The sequence below is a fragment of the Anthonomus grandis genome, chromosome 18 (genome assembly GCF_022605725.1).
Source record: "Anthonomus grandis grandis chromosome 18, icAntGran1.3, whole genome shotgun sequence".
NCBI classification, from domain to species: domain Eukaryota; kingdom Metazoa; phylum Arthropoda; class Insecta; order Coleoptera; family Curculionidae; genus Anthonomus; species Anthonomus grandis.
In genome coordinates this window covers 27,806-45,302 of record NC_065563.1, presented here as the reverse complement: position 1 = coordinate 45,302, position 17,497 = coordinate 27,806, and positions in this window count along the sequence as shown.

Here is a 17,497-nt window from a genome sequence, read left to right as displayed (position 1 = left end):
TTAGATGCTTTGACAACGTATCAATAATGTTTCGAAGTATTTTGGATGATTGCTTGGAGACTACGGGTATATTGAAAATAGCCTTGACGTGATTTTGTACTAAAAGTCGGGAGTTATTGAACCTATCACATAACAAACCCCAAGCAATGGGATAATTTACCGTGGAAAATTCCAGAGAGGCAATAACTTCGGCAGCATTGCCTGTCAAAGAATTTTTTAAGTAATGATATTTGTGTATGCTACTTAGCGAGTTATTTAAATGCACTAAAGATTCAAAAGTTTCTCTAAATTCTAGCCAACCCTCATAGTCGCCTCGAAATTTTGGGACCTCAATAGCAGGAAGCTTAATAGCTGCATTAGGCAATGTTTCAAAATTCTCGTGCTCTGAAACCACGCTTTTCCTATCCGTTTCAAGTTTTGAAAGTAAATTTTTTCCTCTTGCTATTTCTTCATAAAATGTACTACAAAAAAGTTCGCGTTCTTTGAATTGCTCGTTTAAATCCGCGTCATCTACAATCGCTTCTAAATTTTCTTGGACTTCCTCAAACTCGTGAATTATATTTTCACTCAAATCTAAACGGGTTTTTAATTGATGAAAATCATCCGAATCTAAATCATCGTGTGTACTTAACCCCCTTAAAAAATTTGAAAATATAGTAAACTTCGATTTTATTGAACCTCTTTTACGTTTGAGCGCTTTAATTTCGTCTACCGACATGTTTTATCAAAAGAGAAATAAAATGTTAAAGTGAAGTGTTTCGCTTAGTAAAACGCAATTGAAAATAAGGTATCCCTTAATAAATTTTATTAAGGTGAAGTGCTTCTCTTAATGCCGCCTCAAAATGCAACTGACAACGTCGCGCTCGATACCCTCCTGCCCGCACAGACGAGGATTTTGTTCCAACGGGCGAAATCCGGATGAATCTGGTTATGGAGCGGCCGGTAATGAGCGAGAAAGAAAGAAAACTAGGTATATTTGAACGTCGATATCGTCGCGGTGCAAGAGTAAGAGAGATGCAAATGAAAGCGTTGGACCCGTATGATGCGGCGCGTGGATGGTATTAAGTGGGATTTTCGTATTTGGATTTAGTATATATTCTCATAGAAATTTAACGTAGGGTGAACTGCCCAGTTAGCCGGCCACCCCTAGTTCTCGGCCACTTTTTCACAAAATAGTTAATAAATAGAGCATTCTACAATTTATTTATATGAACATATCGCCCCTGACTTCCTCCTTATAGGCCAAAGCAGGCTTAAGAAAAATTCAGTCAAAACATGTACCTCCAGGAGTGCGTTGCATTTGCCGTTTTCTTACGTTTAGTGTAGTGTGCAGCTCGAAAGTAAATAGAATATAATTTCTGAAAACATCGAGTTTTGAGGTAAGTTTTGTGACTTTTTAGTTACTAAGGGGTTAACCTTTAATAATTAGATTAAAATATACAAGAAAACTTAATATTTAAAAAGAAAAATACGTGGCCGGAAAACCGGTCAAAAAAACCTTTTCTGCCATTTCTCGGCCAGGGTGGCCGAGAAGCGGTCTAATATAAATATTTTTCTTTATCTTTTTTTAACTTACTGATAGTTAGGGACTAGAGTGGGTTTCTCTTTTTAATAATATTCAGTTGGTTAGTAGATCAAGCCAGATCTCGGCCGGGTTTTTACGAAAATCAAGGGAGATATAAATATTTTGAAAGGGGGCCGAGAACTGGTGAATCCGCCTATTTTTCGGCCATTTTTATATTTTGCCATTAAAATGCATGCAAAAAATTAGTTTCTTGCAATGAACATATTGTTTTTTTACTTTATTAATTTTAAAAAAATTAAGATCTTAAATATTAAAAAAAAAAAAACAGATGTACCTACTTGTAGGTCTGGCAAACGGATCTGAAACACCGGACGCAATGTTTGTTTTTATTTTTTTTAATTTTATCTTCAAATTATTATTTTAAAATTTAATTTAAATACATTTATAATATAATTATATACGCATTTAAATTAAATTTCACAAACAATATTAAAAAAAAAAAAAAAAAATTAAAAAATAAAAACAAACATTTCTTTTGGTGTTTCAGATCCGTTTGCTAGCCTATACCTATTTACATTCTGTGTTTTTTATTTTTATTTAGATGGCTACCAAGAAAGGCGTAAAGTTAAACGTTTCAAAACCCCGTAAGATGTTCACCTACAATGAAGAAAATCTCAATGTAGCCCTTAAACATGTGAGGGAAGGAACCTTGAGCGTTAGAGCAGCTTCAAAAGAATTTGGCGTTCCCAGAAGCACTATCCAAGATAGAGTGGCTGGAAGAAAACCAGATGAATTGAAAAAAACTGGGCCAGAACCAATTATGACAATTGAAGGTGAGAAACGCATAAAAGAGTGGGCTATAGCGCTTGCTAAGTCCGGATTTCCAATAAAAAAACATGAGTTGATGGAGACCGTTACTAAAGTTGCCATTAGTAATGGAAAAATCGATTCTTTTAAAAATAATAGGGTTGGAGAGAAATGGTACTTGCAATTTCTCTCGAGACATCCAGAACTAAAATTGCGTGAGTCTGAAAGCATTAATAAAGCACGGGCAGTAGTCACCGAAGAGTATATTAGGTCATGGTTTAGGGAATTGAGTAATTTTTTGGAAGAGAATAATCTTCAAGAGGTTATGGAGGATCCTACCCGTATTTTCAACGGAGATGAATCAGGATTTTCATTAGATCCTAAAACAGGAAAAGTTCTTGCTCCTCGGGGTCTTAAGAACGTATATTCAGTTAAAAAAGGCAATGAAAAGGAAACACTGACAGTTCTTATTACATTTAATGCACATGGAGATATTTGCCCCCCACTAGTTGTATTTCCGTATGTAAGGCCCCCGAAATCAGTTATTATGAATATGCCTGATAATTGGGTTCTTGGTAAATCCGACAGTGGGTGGATGAAGAGCGACGTATTCTATGAATATGTTTGCAATGATTTCAATAAATGGCTTGAGAATGGCAATATTAAAAAGCCAATCATATTATTTATAGACGGACATCGCTCACATTTAAATATATTTTTAAGCGAATTCTGTGAAAAAAATGGAATTATTCTTTACTCACTACCACCCAACACCACCCATGTACTCCAGCCCGCAGATGTAAGCGTGTTTAGGCCATTGAAACACCAATGGAAAAAAACCGTCAGGGAATGGCAAAGTACACAGGATGATGTAACCAGTTCAATTACAAAAGTGAATTTTTGTAAAATATTTCAGCAAAGTTTAGATAAGGTAGATATGGTGCCTTGCATTAAAAATGGATTTCGTAAATGTGGACTCTTTCCATTAAATCCGGACAATGTGGATTACACAAAGTGTGTCCAAAATGTTTTAGAAAAAAACAAACGCCCAGTCCAAAAAGAATATGACATTAAACAAGCAGAATTTGATAATGCCAAAAAAGTGATAAATCTTATCGAAACAAACTTAGCTGCCAAAGGTGTTGACGCAAAAATCATTTACCAAACCATAGATGAAATAAAGGTAAAGACTGAGCATGAAACGATAAATATTATAAGTGACATAACTGTTAATGACATGGAAATAACAATACATAAAGATAATTCATTGTCAGAGTCACTACCTATTGGTAGTATTGTCCCAATGGATTCTTTGAGTATAATTCCCTTTGAGGATTTAAATTTAACATTGACAGATTTGCCGTTGAATATATCTGTCACTGACATATTTGGAGCCAAAGAACCAGAGCATAGACACAACTATAATGATTCTATAAATATTTATCAAGACAATTACAAACAGAAAGGACCAAATGACAATGATAACAAAGATGAAGCAATTGAAAAAAAACCCGAACATGATAATAAAAAAGATACACAAGGAAATTATACATCTGCTATCACCAAAGAAACTCATGAATTTACCAGTCCAATTGAAGAATTCGGTAAAAAAATTAAAAATGATGACAAAAAATGTGAAGAAGATGATCAGAATCCACCAGAAAATGAAACCCTTGCTACCATTGAAGAAAGTCACGACTCTACTAATCCAATTGAAGAGACTAAAAGTTTAGATGACAATAAAAGTGAACCAGAAAACCAAAGAAATCTTGCAGACAATGATGCCTTAACTATCATTGAAGAAGGCCATACCATCAATCAAACTGAAGAGTTCAAGCAACCATTATTATTTAAAGAATCTAAAAATAATATTCCTGAAGAACTTGGATATGACATAAATAGTAGTAAAGAAAATATTAACAACCAAACAGCATGTGAAGTTAAAGGAGCAGATGCAATAACAAGAGAAGAAAGACCATTAAAAAGTATCGAAAATGAACTAGATAAAATCCAGATTGGCGAAAAAACCCCCCAAAAATCTATGAACGACGTTGAAGTTTTAAGTCCATTTTCTCAACATCTGAAGTTTCCCGAACCTATTAAAAAAAATAACGAAAGTAAAAAACGAGATAAACTGCCAAGTGCAATTTCCTCCAAAGCTTGGAGGGAACATATTCAAAAACAAGAAAAAGAAAAACAGAATAAACTGGATGTCCAGAAGAAGAAAAAAGAAGAAAGACAGGAGAAAAAGACACTGATAGCTAAAAATATGAGTGTTTCGAAAAATAACAAAAAAAGTAAGAAAATTAAACTTATGTGTTCTCTTTGCGAGGACGAACTTATAAGTGATACAGAAGATGACAATTTGAAAAATGTAGGCTGTGATATCTGTCCTAAGTGGTACCATTTAGCGTGCACTGAATTGTCCCATTTATCATATTCAGAAGCTGCAAGCAAAGATTTTATATGTATTTCTTGCCAGTAAAATACCTACCTACCTATGTATATGTTCCTTGCCGTTACTTACCTAGTTATTATAGTAGGTACTTATAATTTAGGTATCAATAGTTTTAAGAAAAGTTTTAAAAGAAGCAATGTTTTTTTTATTTTTGTTAGAGTTTTGTTTCTTTTTTTGTTTGTCTATAGAGTTTAAAAGAACTTAAGTTTTTGTTCAAAGTATCTGTCTGTTATTTGTTTGTGTATGTACCTAATATTAGGAACCTACATTATAGTAGGTAAGGTATTAGTTTTACTATTTACTATTAGTTATAAGCAATTTTTTATATTTTTGTTAACTATAGAGATTTGAAGTTCCTACAAAACTAGGTAGGTACCTACTAAGTATGTTTGTACTAAGTTGGTATTAAATATATACCCTGTTATTTGCTTCTTTAGTTGCGTTTTTTTATTTTTCAATACAAGAATAAAAACATATTACATTTTTACTTGTACGACTTATAATAAAATTAAAACAATCTTTTTTAATTGCTTCTGGACTTTATTTATTTAGATCGGTCGAAAGTCAGTATTTTTCGGCCACCCCGGCCGAGAACCGGCATTTTGAGGCCGAGAAAAATTCCACCTGGCCGAGATCTGGCAGAATGCACATTTTTTAAATTTTAATTTATTTATAAAAACTGGGAATATTTTATCCTTTTTAGACCAAAGGAAACAATTAAGAACACTATAAGGTTAAAAAACAAAAAAAACAAATTTTGTCCTTTTTCTAATTTTATTTCTCAGTCAAAGTCAAAAATTCAGTTAGGTGGCCGAGAACTGGGCAGTTCACCCTATTTGGGTTTACAATCGTATAATGTCGCATAAAACTCATATGAAGAAATGCACACAATCCGTATACAGAACAAAACGGCACTGATAATGAGAGGAATATTGGAATAAAAGGACTTACCCACTATTAGGTGGAGCGAGCAACGGTTTATTTTAGCACAGATATCACTGGTTACTGCATTTAATTCGGACGAAGGACCAATTTGTTAGGGTGATTAGCCCCTTTTTTATATTGCTGACCTCTTTTTAAATGAAGTTCGTTTTAGGTTTTTTTTCACGTAATTATTTATTAAATTCAGTTACAAAGGTGTTTTGTATGAGACCGTTTACATTTTTTAATACGCACTCTACCGCTGCTCGCTGCAAAGTGAAGCCACAAGCCCCTTTACGGAAGAAGAGAGTGTGGCGCGGTTGCCACGTTATTTCAAATATTAGTCTTTAAGAATTGCACCAACAAATATAAAAATCGATAATTTTTATTTTTGGAGCGACAGTACAATTGTCTTAAGCTGGCTTCAATTATCTCCAAGTAAATTAAAAATATTCGTTGCCTCTAGAACGGCAGAAATTCAGACAAAGACGAACCCAAATCAGTGGTATCACGTTCCCACAAAAGGTAACCCTGCGGATTTGTTATCTCGCGGTGTAAGTGTTAACGATTTGGAAAATTCGCGTCTTTGGTGGTTTGGGCCAGAGTGGCTTTCGGATGCTGATACCAAATCGTGGCCTATACTTAAATCGATTAATAATGATTTACCGGAATTAAAAACAAAAAATATCGTAACTTTAATAGCGTGTAAAAATGACTTAAATATTTTTGAAAGATTTTCAACGTGGTATCGTTTAAATCGGGTTATTGCCCTTTGTTTTAGATTCTACCATAACTGTAAATATAAAAATCAAAGATTATTTGGTCAGTTAACCGTAGACGAATTGGTTCAATCAAAGCTGAAACTTTTAAGAATTGCTCAAACTGAAATGTATCCCAATGAATTAACGAGTGCAAAGCTTTGTAAGCCTTTGCATAAAAAATTAAAATTACTATCTCTTAACCCCATTTTAGGGCCAGATGAACTTTTAAGGGTTGGGGGACGTTTAAACAAATCTAGTTTAAGTTATGATAAAAAGCACCAAATAATCTTAGCTCCAAAGCATCCTTTAACAAAACTGATAATCCTAAATGAACATCATAAGCACCTGCATGCAGGCATTTTATCAGTCTTGAATGCTTTAAAGGAGCAATACTGGGTGGTTCACGGCCGCCGGGAAGTTAGGAGCGTTTTAAATAAGTGTATTACTTGTTTCAGAATCAAACCAAAATCACTTGTCCGTCAAATGGGTAACTTACCATTTGATCGTATTAATCAAAATCGGCCTTTTCTTATAACAGGGGTAGATTTCGCAGGTCCCTTTTTGATTAAGGATGGGAAGCTTAAAAATAGAGCCTTAGTTAAAGCCTATTTATCACTATTTATATGTTTCGTTACTAAGGCTGTGCACTTAGAGGCCGTTACTGATTTAAGTACGGAGGGTTTTTTAAATGCTTTGAAGAGATTTGTATCACGTAGAGGTCTTTAAAAGACAATTTATAGTGATCATGGAACAAATTTTAAAGGGGCCAGTAATGATTTGAAAAGGTTGTATAAAGAAATTCCTAAAATTGTCGAGGATGCAGAAATATCAAATTTTCTTTTAAAAAATGAGATCAAGTGGTCTTTCATACCTCCTCGAACACCTCATCACGGTGGACTGTGGGAGGCTTCGGTTAAACGAGCAAAATTTCATGTAATGAGGATAATTGGTAAAAAACAAATTACTTTTGAACAATTAACTACATTATTCGCACAGGTAGAGGCTGCTATAAATTCTTCTCCTATTTCTCCAATGTCTGAAGATCCTACTGACCTCTCCTGTCTTACCCCCGGTCATTTTCTAATCGGGCACCCATTATTATCCTTACCTCAAACTGACTTACAAAACATACCATCGAATCGATTGAACCATTTCGAGGAGCTGCAACAAATGTTCCAGAATTTCTGGCAGCGGTGGTCAAGAGACTACTTACTAGGCATGCAGCAACGCTCCAAATGGAAAGAGACTATTGAAGATCCATTGAAGGTGGGCTCCTTGGTCCTTCTTATTGACGATAACCTCCCTCCACTATACTGGCGCATGGGTCGAGTGGTTGAACTTTATAGTGGCGATGATGGTGTTTCGCGAGTGGCCACAGTGAACACAAGCGGCGGTATTATGAAGCGGGCAGTGCAAAAACTTTGTCTTCTCCCTATTGACTATTAAGTTCCTGACGTTTGAAAGACTGTGTCATTTCAAAGGCCGCCGGTATGTCGAGCTCTACATAATTTCGTTTCGGACAAGCTCTATGTGGCGTACGTGACCAAGCGCGCATAAGCAGGCGGTCCCGCCGGTTCCAAAAACGATCGAGACCCGACCAGACAACAGCGAGAAGCCGAAGAGAGCGCATCGCATCATTTTAACATAAGTTGTATTTTCGATCGATTAACGATTATTATTTAATATGTAAATATCATAATACGTAATCATTAGAACTTTTAAAAAGCAGATCATAAAATCAGTTTTATTTAACAACATTCTACAGCATTCAAATTTAAAAGGTCCACGTTCTGGAAGACTACCTCGCATATATACACCTCGAAATCCTTTAATTTTTAAATTATTTACCGCTTTTTCCAAATCGAAATTGGTCAGAGGTCTCTTAGGTAGCTTTATTGGAAGTTTTTTGACTGCTTGTTTAATTATAAACCAAGCCCCTTACTATATTTGCTTCAATAAAGTCCTGCTCCTTTTTTCCCCAAAGCTATAGATAGACATTCTTTGATTATGTCTTTCGGTCTCTTCCAGTTTTTTTCTAGCAGCCTTCATGTCATTAACTGTTTTCGCAACAGCAGATATTCCTCCTGTTAGACTGCCTATTGCACTCAATCCGGCAAGAATAGGTATGAGAGGTAAGATTCCTCCTTTTTTAGGAACAGGAAGGACTCCTGGTAAATTGATTTTCTTTTTACCACCAACTCGTTTTATTATTGAACGTGCTTGATTTACAAGAGAGCCGATTCCTGTTTTTAACGATAAATCATGATTCTTTGATTCTTTCATCAAAGGAAGTAATAAAGCTTTTCTAAAATTTAAATTTTTTGATTTTCTTTTAAAATTTTTGTTTTTCGATTTTCGTGATTTTTTGTCACTTTGCATCATTTTTTATTCCTAACCCCATTTTCCGCTTCATTTTCATAGCATTAGTTACGAACCAGCTCGATAATTTTTCTTTCATAGAAGAATCAGGAGCTTTCACTCTTTCCCAGGCCTTATATTCTAAGGCTTGGTCAGCTTTATGTCTAGCTTCTAATGAATTATAATTTGCGTAAGCTATATCGTGTTCCCTGCAAGCGTTATCCAACTTATTAATTCCCTTTTCTCCTCTAACCAATCTTTCTGTTAATTTCGTGCCAGGTCCACAAAATTGATACCTGTAGTAGTATATTATAAAAGTATAAAAAGAAAAAATGTTAATATTTTTAAAATTATATCCTACCCAGGTATGTGAAGCTCTATTGGTAAGCGATTTATAAGATTATTAAGTGATCCTCCTTCTTTCACGGTCAACATTGATCTGATATAAAATACTATATATTATATATATATACATTTTCTAAGCAGTTTATTAGACTCTCACGAGATGTGTAGATTGTTCCACAACCATGTGAATTACCCGTCAAAAATCAAGATTTAGAAGATACGAGTAAAATTAGGAAACATGGTCCGTTATTACCCAATACTGTTAGAGCTCTTATAGTAGGACCAAGCAATTGTGGAAAAAGTAATGTTCTTCTGAGTTTAATCTTCGAGCCAAATGGATTACGATTTGAAAATATTTACGTATTCTCCAAAACTCTATATCAACCTAAATATGAATTATTGCGTAATGTTATGAAAGAAGTGAAAGGAATTGGATATTTTAACTTTGAACAAAGCCATGATATAATCAGTCCTTCGGATGCTAAAAAAAATTCTATTATAATATTTGATGACATAGCATGAGATAAGCAAGATAAAATTTGATCTTATTTCTCTATGGGACGTTATAGAAATATCGATTCATCTATTTATGTCAGACTTATACACGTATTTATACATATTTATAATGAGCACGTTAATACTGATATGGAGTTTGACATGTTTAAAAAAATAAGCTCAAAATGTTGGAAAGAAAAATATGGATTTTTGGTCATTGTTTAAGATGTCGATATTAAAAAAGGGAGATATCGCAAAGAATTTGATAAATTCATTTTATTTTAAATAACTTTTTTCTCTGTTTATTATACTCTCTCTAGCTCTTGAAATTACTAAGCAGCAGATTTTCTCATTATAAACATATAACAGCCAAAGTCGTAATGAAAAAAAAGTCAGATATATTTCTAAAGTTAAGGTGATAACAAGTAAACAGAATAAATACAAAAGGTTTTAACATCCATGATGATGCTGTCTAATAAAAAGAAACATATTAAACGTAAAATTATTAAAGCCGCAGAGAATGTTATAAAGGGTGTTCAGATAGGGACGCTCGATGTTTGAACGCCGCGCGCGCCCAAACCGGTGGGGATACAGCTGTCAAATTTTGTGAGGTTATTAAGTTAGTCTTGACATTTTATCATGGAGCAGTACACGATTCAACAACGCGTGGAAATTGTGAAAATTTATCATCAAAACAGATGTTCGATTCGTGAAACGTTCCGCGCATTGCGTCCAATTTATGGTGCGCATGGCCGTCCTGCTGAGTCTACTATTCGACGTCTGCTCAATAAATTTGAGAGAACTGGCTCAGTGGCAGACCAAACAACACCCGTACGGCAACGAACAGTAAGAACAATCGAGAATATTGCTGCTGTGCGAGAGAGCGTGCGTCAGGACCCGCATCAGTCATTGCGGCGACGTGCACAAGAACTTGCCCTTCCAAAGACCTCAACATGGACAATTATGAGTCGAGACTTGAAATTGCACGCGTACAAAATTCAATTGACGCAAGAATTGAAACCGCAAGACCATGGACAGCGCCGTACATTTGCCGCATGGGCTCTAGAGCAGTTGCAAGTCGACCCTGCATTTGCACGAAAAATCATCTTCAGCGACGAGGCGCATTTCTGGATGAACGGGTATGTCAATAAACAGAATTGCCGTATATGGGCTGACCAAAATCCTGAAGTGACTTGCTAAATTGCTATGCATCTTGCTAAAGTGACTGTATGGTGCGGTTTCTGGGCTGGCGGCGTAATCAGTCCATATTTTTTTGAGGACGCTATGGGCAACGCGCTTACGGTCAATGGAGATTGGTATCGCGCCATGATTAATGATTTCCTGTGGCCTCAACTGGACGATATGGATCTAACAGACATCTGGTTCCAGCAGGATGGCGCTACGTGCCACACCGCATGCGCAACGCTGGATTTACTGCATGAAAAGTTCAACGGTTTCATTATTTCGCGCGGCGGCGATGTGCACTGGCCACCAAGATCGTGCGATATAACGCCTTTAGACTTTTTCCTGTGGGGCTACGTGAAGTCTCAAGTGTATGCGGATAAGCCAGAAACAATTGCAGCATTAAGGGCCAACATCATTCGCGTCCTCGGACAGGTAGACGCTGAAATGTGCGGAAAAGTGCTCGAAAATTGGACCATGCGAATGTCCACATGGTCTGATGCGTACTTGGAAGAGCCTCAACAACAAAATCAACCACAACAACAACAAGAACAACATGTCAGAAAGTCGGAACTTTTTTCGCATTATTCTGATATACCCAAATTATATATTCAGGAATTGCTTGAAGGCAAAAAAGGCATATATGATACTACGTATGGCCCAAAGTTTATTAAAGGAAGTAAAAATGAATGGCAATTAGGAAATAAAAGAATGAAAATTCATTCTACAGGAGACCTGGAAATAGACAATACATAATTTAAATCGACTATAGGATTGTATGAATTATTATTTAAACTCAAGCCACAAAATTATACAACAGACTTTGCAAACTATAAAAAAATAATTTTAATATCAAACATCGCTTTTCGCGGTTTTGACAAAACCAAACAGATTTCGGGAAATAAATCATGGAAATATAAAAATATAATTAAACCAATTTTTGAAAAATTACCAAAAGAGAAAATAGGAGGTATAATAAATGTATATAATAGAAAACCTATGGAATATCTTTATTGGGATAATCCAAATGAATTGGTTGAACGTTTAGCGTTGTTATACGCCTCATCAACTGCAGGAAATAACTATTCCCATTTAAATGAGATAAGAGCGATAGAAGATGAACTGCGAAAGACAAATATTATATATTAATCAAGTTTATATAAGTAAATAGATCATTTCAAATATGTCTGTTGATAAGTTTGGACGTACAACGCATGAAGGTACAAGTAAGAAATTTCGTTTAGATTTTTCGCAGCTACAACATCAGCAGCTTGCTTATACAAAAGATGGGGATTTTGATTTACAAAATCGAAGGTTATGTAACGCTAAAGATCCAGAAAATTCACAGGATTGCGTAACTAAAAAATATATAGATGACATAAATAACACGATAGAGGCAAAAAATAATGCTTTATTAGAAATTATACAAAAAAATATTATTATTCCATTAGAACTAAAAATTCAACAATTAGAGAAAGCAAATATAGAATCAAAAAACTCATTAAAACAGAAATTTGAAGAAATAAATTTATTTATATCAAGAAATCCACCAACGGCAGGCAAGCATATGGCAACTAAGAAGTACGTAGCTGATGCAATAGTATCAACAAAACAGTTTCTTAGAAGTGATATGAATAACACAAAAAATGATATTTTAAAAATTGTGCATTATTATGAGTCAAGAACCCGTACAATATGGATCTGACGAATACGAATAGTGTAAAAGCCAAAATTGTTGACGAGCTTCATAAACCGGCTCGTCGTAATTTTATTAGAAGAAAACCATTTTAAAAGGAATTCGAGACCTATATCAAATTGATATAGCTGATTACCAAACTTTAGAAAAATTTAATAAGGGATATAGGTACATTTTAGTGGTTATATAGATTGTTTTACAAAATTTCTAATGACTGAACCGCTAAAGTCAAAATCGACAAAGGAGGTAGCAACTGCGATGAGAAAGATTTTAAACAAATATGGACGTGTAAAAAATATTCAGTCGGATCAAGGTTTAGAAATTTTTGGCTCACATTTCCAAAAACTAATGAAGGAATTTAACATAAACCATTATCATACCTACAGTGTAATAAAATGTAGTATGGTAGAACGAGTAATTAGAACACTTAAGTCAAAGCTACAAAAAGTATTTCATCCAAATGGAACATACAACTGGGTGAATCATTGAGAAAATGTTGTTAAAAATTATAATACTACGAAACATACAACTATCAAGCTTAAACCTATAGATGTTAAAAAGAAACATAAGCAGCCATTACTTTCTACTGTTTACAAGCGTATTCCTCTTGAAGAGGATACAGGCCCCGTACGTTACACCCGATATATGCAAAAGCCTCGATACCAAGTAGACGATATTGTTCGAATTTCGAAACAAAAAAATATATTTGAAAAAGAATATACCGCCAATTGGACAACGGAACTTTTTAAAATAATAGAAGTGAAATCTACCTATGCAGCTACGTATATGCTAAGTGATTTAAATAATCGACCAATTTTGCTTTAAGAGATTTAATATGTTTAAATTTGAGCTTTTATTAGAAATATTATTATAAAAATATGATTTTTAATATATTAATTTAATTTGGTATTATAATTTTCTTAATCAGTAAATAAAATACGTTTCCTTTTTTTTTTTGATACTAAAACCTATAATATCCCGGAAACTTCAAGTTTTTCTAGTTTATTTTTGGTTTGCCTGTTTATTGAAAAATATTTTAAATAGTGGTTAAATTATAATATATTTACATTAATTAATAATGGGTCAATCAGCTTACATAATTAGCGGTTTTCAGCACTTCTGAATTTTTTAAAAACGCATAGTCGTAGCACCCTGATGTCACTTCTTTTTTTTTTGGTTCTCTGTACCATATCAAAGCATTATAAATATGTTTAGTAATTATTCCAGTGAAGGTGAATCAAGTGTTGATTTAATTTATGAACGCGAATCTTGGCCAACGATTGGCTTTTCAAAAATATGCATTCAAGATCAACATGGTGAAAAATTATGCCATTTTTGTTTTAATCTGGAAATTAGAGGAAATGAAGAATTATTAGAAGAATATACATGTTTCTCAGCTCATTATTTTATAGAAGAAATGGATTATGTGCATCATTTGAAAAGTATCTGCAAAGAATGCCATTGTCAATTATATTTAACGTTTTCCCGTAACACATGTATGGTGTGTTATGGTAATAATAATTAATAAATAAAATTTTGTACGTCTATGTGTGTTTTATCGATAGCTAATGAGTATAAATTAGAAAGATCGACTTTTCTTAGTCCAGTTCGAACTTAGTCCTCACTCACAACAATTTACCTCTATATTTACAAACAAAAAAAAAACGTTTTTTTTTTTAATGGAAAGAATTAACAGTTTTGTCCGTTGCGATTTCAAACCAAAGATTAACGCTACTGATATGGTTTTGAATCAGTGGTATGAAGTCAAAGGAATACGCAAGATCAAAACCTCGTTCGGAGATTCACTTATATTGGAACTGATCGATTCGGTTTTATTTTTACCAAGACGATTGAATGCAGTTATAACTAAATCAGTAATAGACGAGCTCATGAGCGATAAAGGTTGTTTCATACGGTTCATTGGACAAAAGCAAGTGGGGACTAATACAACACCAGCGAATCAATTTGAATTTTCCAAAGGAGAGTAAAGGCGTAGTAAACTGGTAAACATGGAAGAAGACTTGGTAAAGACAACACAGACACTATTTAAAATTTCAAAATCTCAACAAGAAATCGATACTTTTTTAAAACTTAATAAAAGGAATGAAGTTATAATACTTCAAAAATTGCATAGTACAGATTTATCAGTTGGAGAAAAAAGTAAATTAGAAAACATTTTGGCATTACTAAAATCATTAAGCAAGCAAATTAAAAGGAAACAAACTTCAGGCCAAGGTATAGGACCTAGTACCAGTGCCAGTAACAGTACAAATACCACTTCAAACTCGCCATCAGTTGTCTGGAAAATGGTGAGTTTTTTAATTTATTTATTTATATTATTTTTTTTAAATATATCTTTTTTTTTTTATTTAGATATCTTCTGCTTTTCGTTCTCGTATACAAACAGGAGCAATCATAAATTTGAATTGTATTGAACTTGATCAGTTTTTGGAAGAGTCTAGACCTCTACTCAAAACAAAAATTATCCAAAATCTAAAGACACTGGGTCCTATCAAGTTGAATGTGAAGCTATGCGCTACCTATGAACTTCCTTCAACCGGAGAAGAGGATTATAAGTATTTCGTTTCGTGCAACAAGGAAATACTTAAAGTCGACTCTATCGATGAGATCATCAAACAACTTTTTGAAACTATTCTAACGAAATCTGAAGAATTTCAACATCAAGGATCTGGTTGGAAATATGTTGGTACGTCATTCCTTTTAGTTTGTATTAATAAGTTTTCTCCTCTTAATGGTGCCACATACATTGCTTTACCCTCTTGGCTCGAAAGCAAAGGTTTAATTAATATAAAAAATAATGATAAAAGATGTTTTGTTTGGAGTATTTTAGTTCATTTATATCCTGTGGATGTAGATAAGGAAAATGTGTTATCTTATCCTCAATCAGTTCATGATATTTTAAATTTACGCGATATAGAAATGCCAGTAAAAATCTCAGATATTTCAAAATTTGAAAATCAAAATCCTGATATTTCTATAAATGTTTTTGGTATAGTTCTTCTAAGTCAATAATTGGACCTTTATATCATACAAAACAAGTTAAGCCATACCATATAAAATTTACTTTATTTTAAAAGTAACTCAAACAGTAAAGATGGTCATTATTGCTTTACTTCTGATCTTTCAAAACTGATATGTAGTCAGGTAAATAAAACTAAAAGAAAAATCTTTGTATGTGATCTTTGTTTAAATCATTTTTACTCTGAAAATAAGTTTGAAATTCATAAAAAAAATTGTTCACTTTTTGATGCTGTTAAAATAACTGTTCCGGATCATAAAAACAATATTTTGAAATTTAATTCTTTTAAAGCTCTTTTAAATAAGCCTTTTGTAATTTATGCTGATTTTGAATGTTTTACTATTCCTATAGATTACACGTTATCAAATCCATTATTATCGTTTACCACAGCTTATCAAAAACATGAACCTTACGGTGTAGCATATTATATTGTTTGTTTATTTAATGAAAACTTTAATAAATTTAATTTATATAGAAAAGAAAATGTCTCTGAATGGTTTATCGAAAATATTCAAAATGAATGTGCGAATATTCAAAGTATATTAAAAGAAACTTTCTTTTGCCATAAAAAGGTAAATTCCATAACGGAGGAGCAGGAAGCCGAATTTCAACGAACAAGTTCATGTTCAATATGTAACTATGTTTTTTCTCTAGATAATCGAAAAGTTCGTCATCAAGACCACTATACAGGCAAATATATAGCTTGTATTTGTAATAATTTGTAACCTTCAAATTCAAACTGATAACTCCAGTTTTTTTCCATAACCTAAATTACGACATGAATATGTTTCTTACAGCTTTAGCTGAAAAGTCAAAAAATATTTCTATTTTACCATTAACACACGAAAAATACATATCTTTTTCAGTTTATCTTAATCAAACTAGATTAACTTTTTTAGATTCTTTTCGATTTTTATCTGCCTCTCTAGATGAACTTGTTCAAAATTTAGCTTCCGAAACTCTAGAACCACTAAAAAAACATTTTAGAAATGAGCAAGAATATTTGCTGGCAATGAGAAAGGGTGTCTTTCCTTATTACTTTGTAAATGGGTGGGATAGTTTATCAACTAATTATTTGCCTTCAAAAGATCATTTTTTAAATAAATTAAAACAAGAATCTATAACGAATGAAGATTACACATGCTAAAAATGTTTGGAATACCTTTCAAGTACAAACTTTAGGTGATTTTAGCGATGTATACTTAAAAACTGATGTTTTGTTGTTCTATAGATAACAACAAAACATCAGTTTTTTGAAAATTTTAGATCACTTGCTTTTCAATATTATGGGTTAGATCCTAGTTTTTTCGTAAGCCTACCATCTTTTTTATGGGCAGCCGCTTTAAAAATTACAAAAATTCAATTAAAATTACTTACAGACATTGATCAAATTTTATTTATTGAAAAAGGGATAAGGGGTGGTATTACACAGGTTATTCACAGATATGCCACTTGCAATAATCCGTATTATTCCCAAACTTATGATCACACTAAACCAGCTGAATATCTAATGTATTTTGATGTTAACAATTTATATGGTTGGGCTCAATGTCAAAATTTACCATTTGCGAATTTTAGATGGCTAGAAGAATTTGAAATCGAGATTTTGGAATATAATTTACGTTTTTCTAAAGACAAAGTATTAGAGATTTATGGTAGTTTCAAGGAAAAAACAATAATTTTAGAAGTAGATCTTCTATACCCAACAATTATCCATGATAAACATAAAGATATGCCGTTTTGTCCGGAACATAAAATATGTGCTAAGTCTTCCAATCAAAAAAAATGAGTATGTACTGTGCAAGATAAAATTAATTATGTAATTCATTTTGAAAATTTATGTCAGTGTCTAAAGTATGGTGTTCAATTAAAGTCCATAGAGTATTAGAATTTTCTCAAAAATTAGATC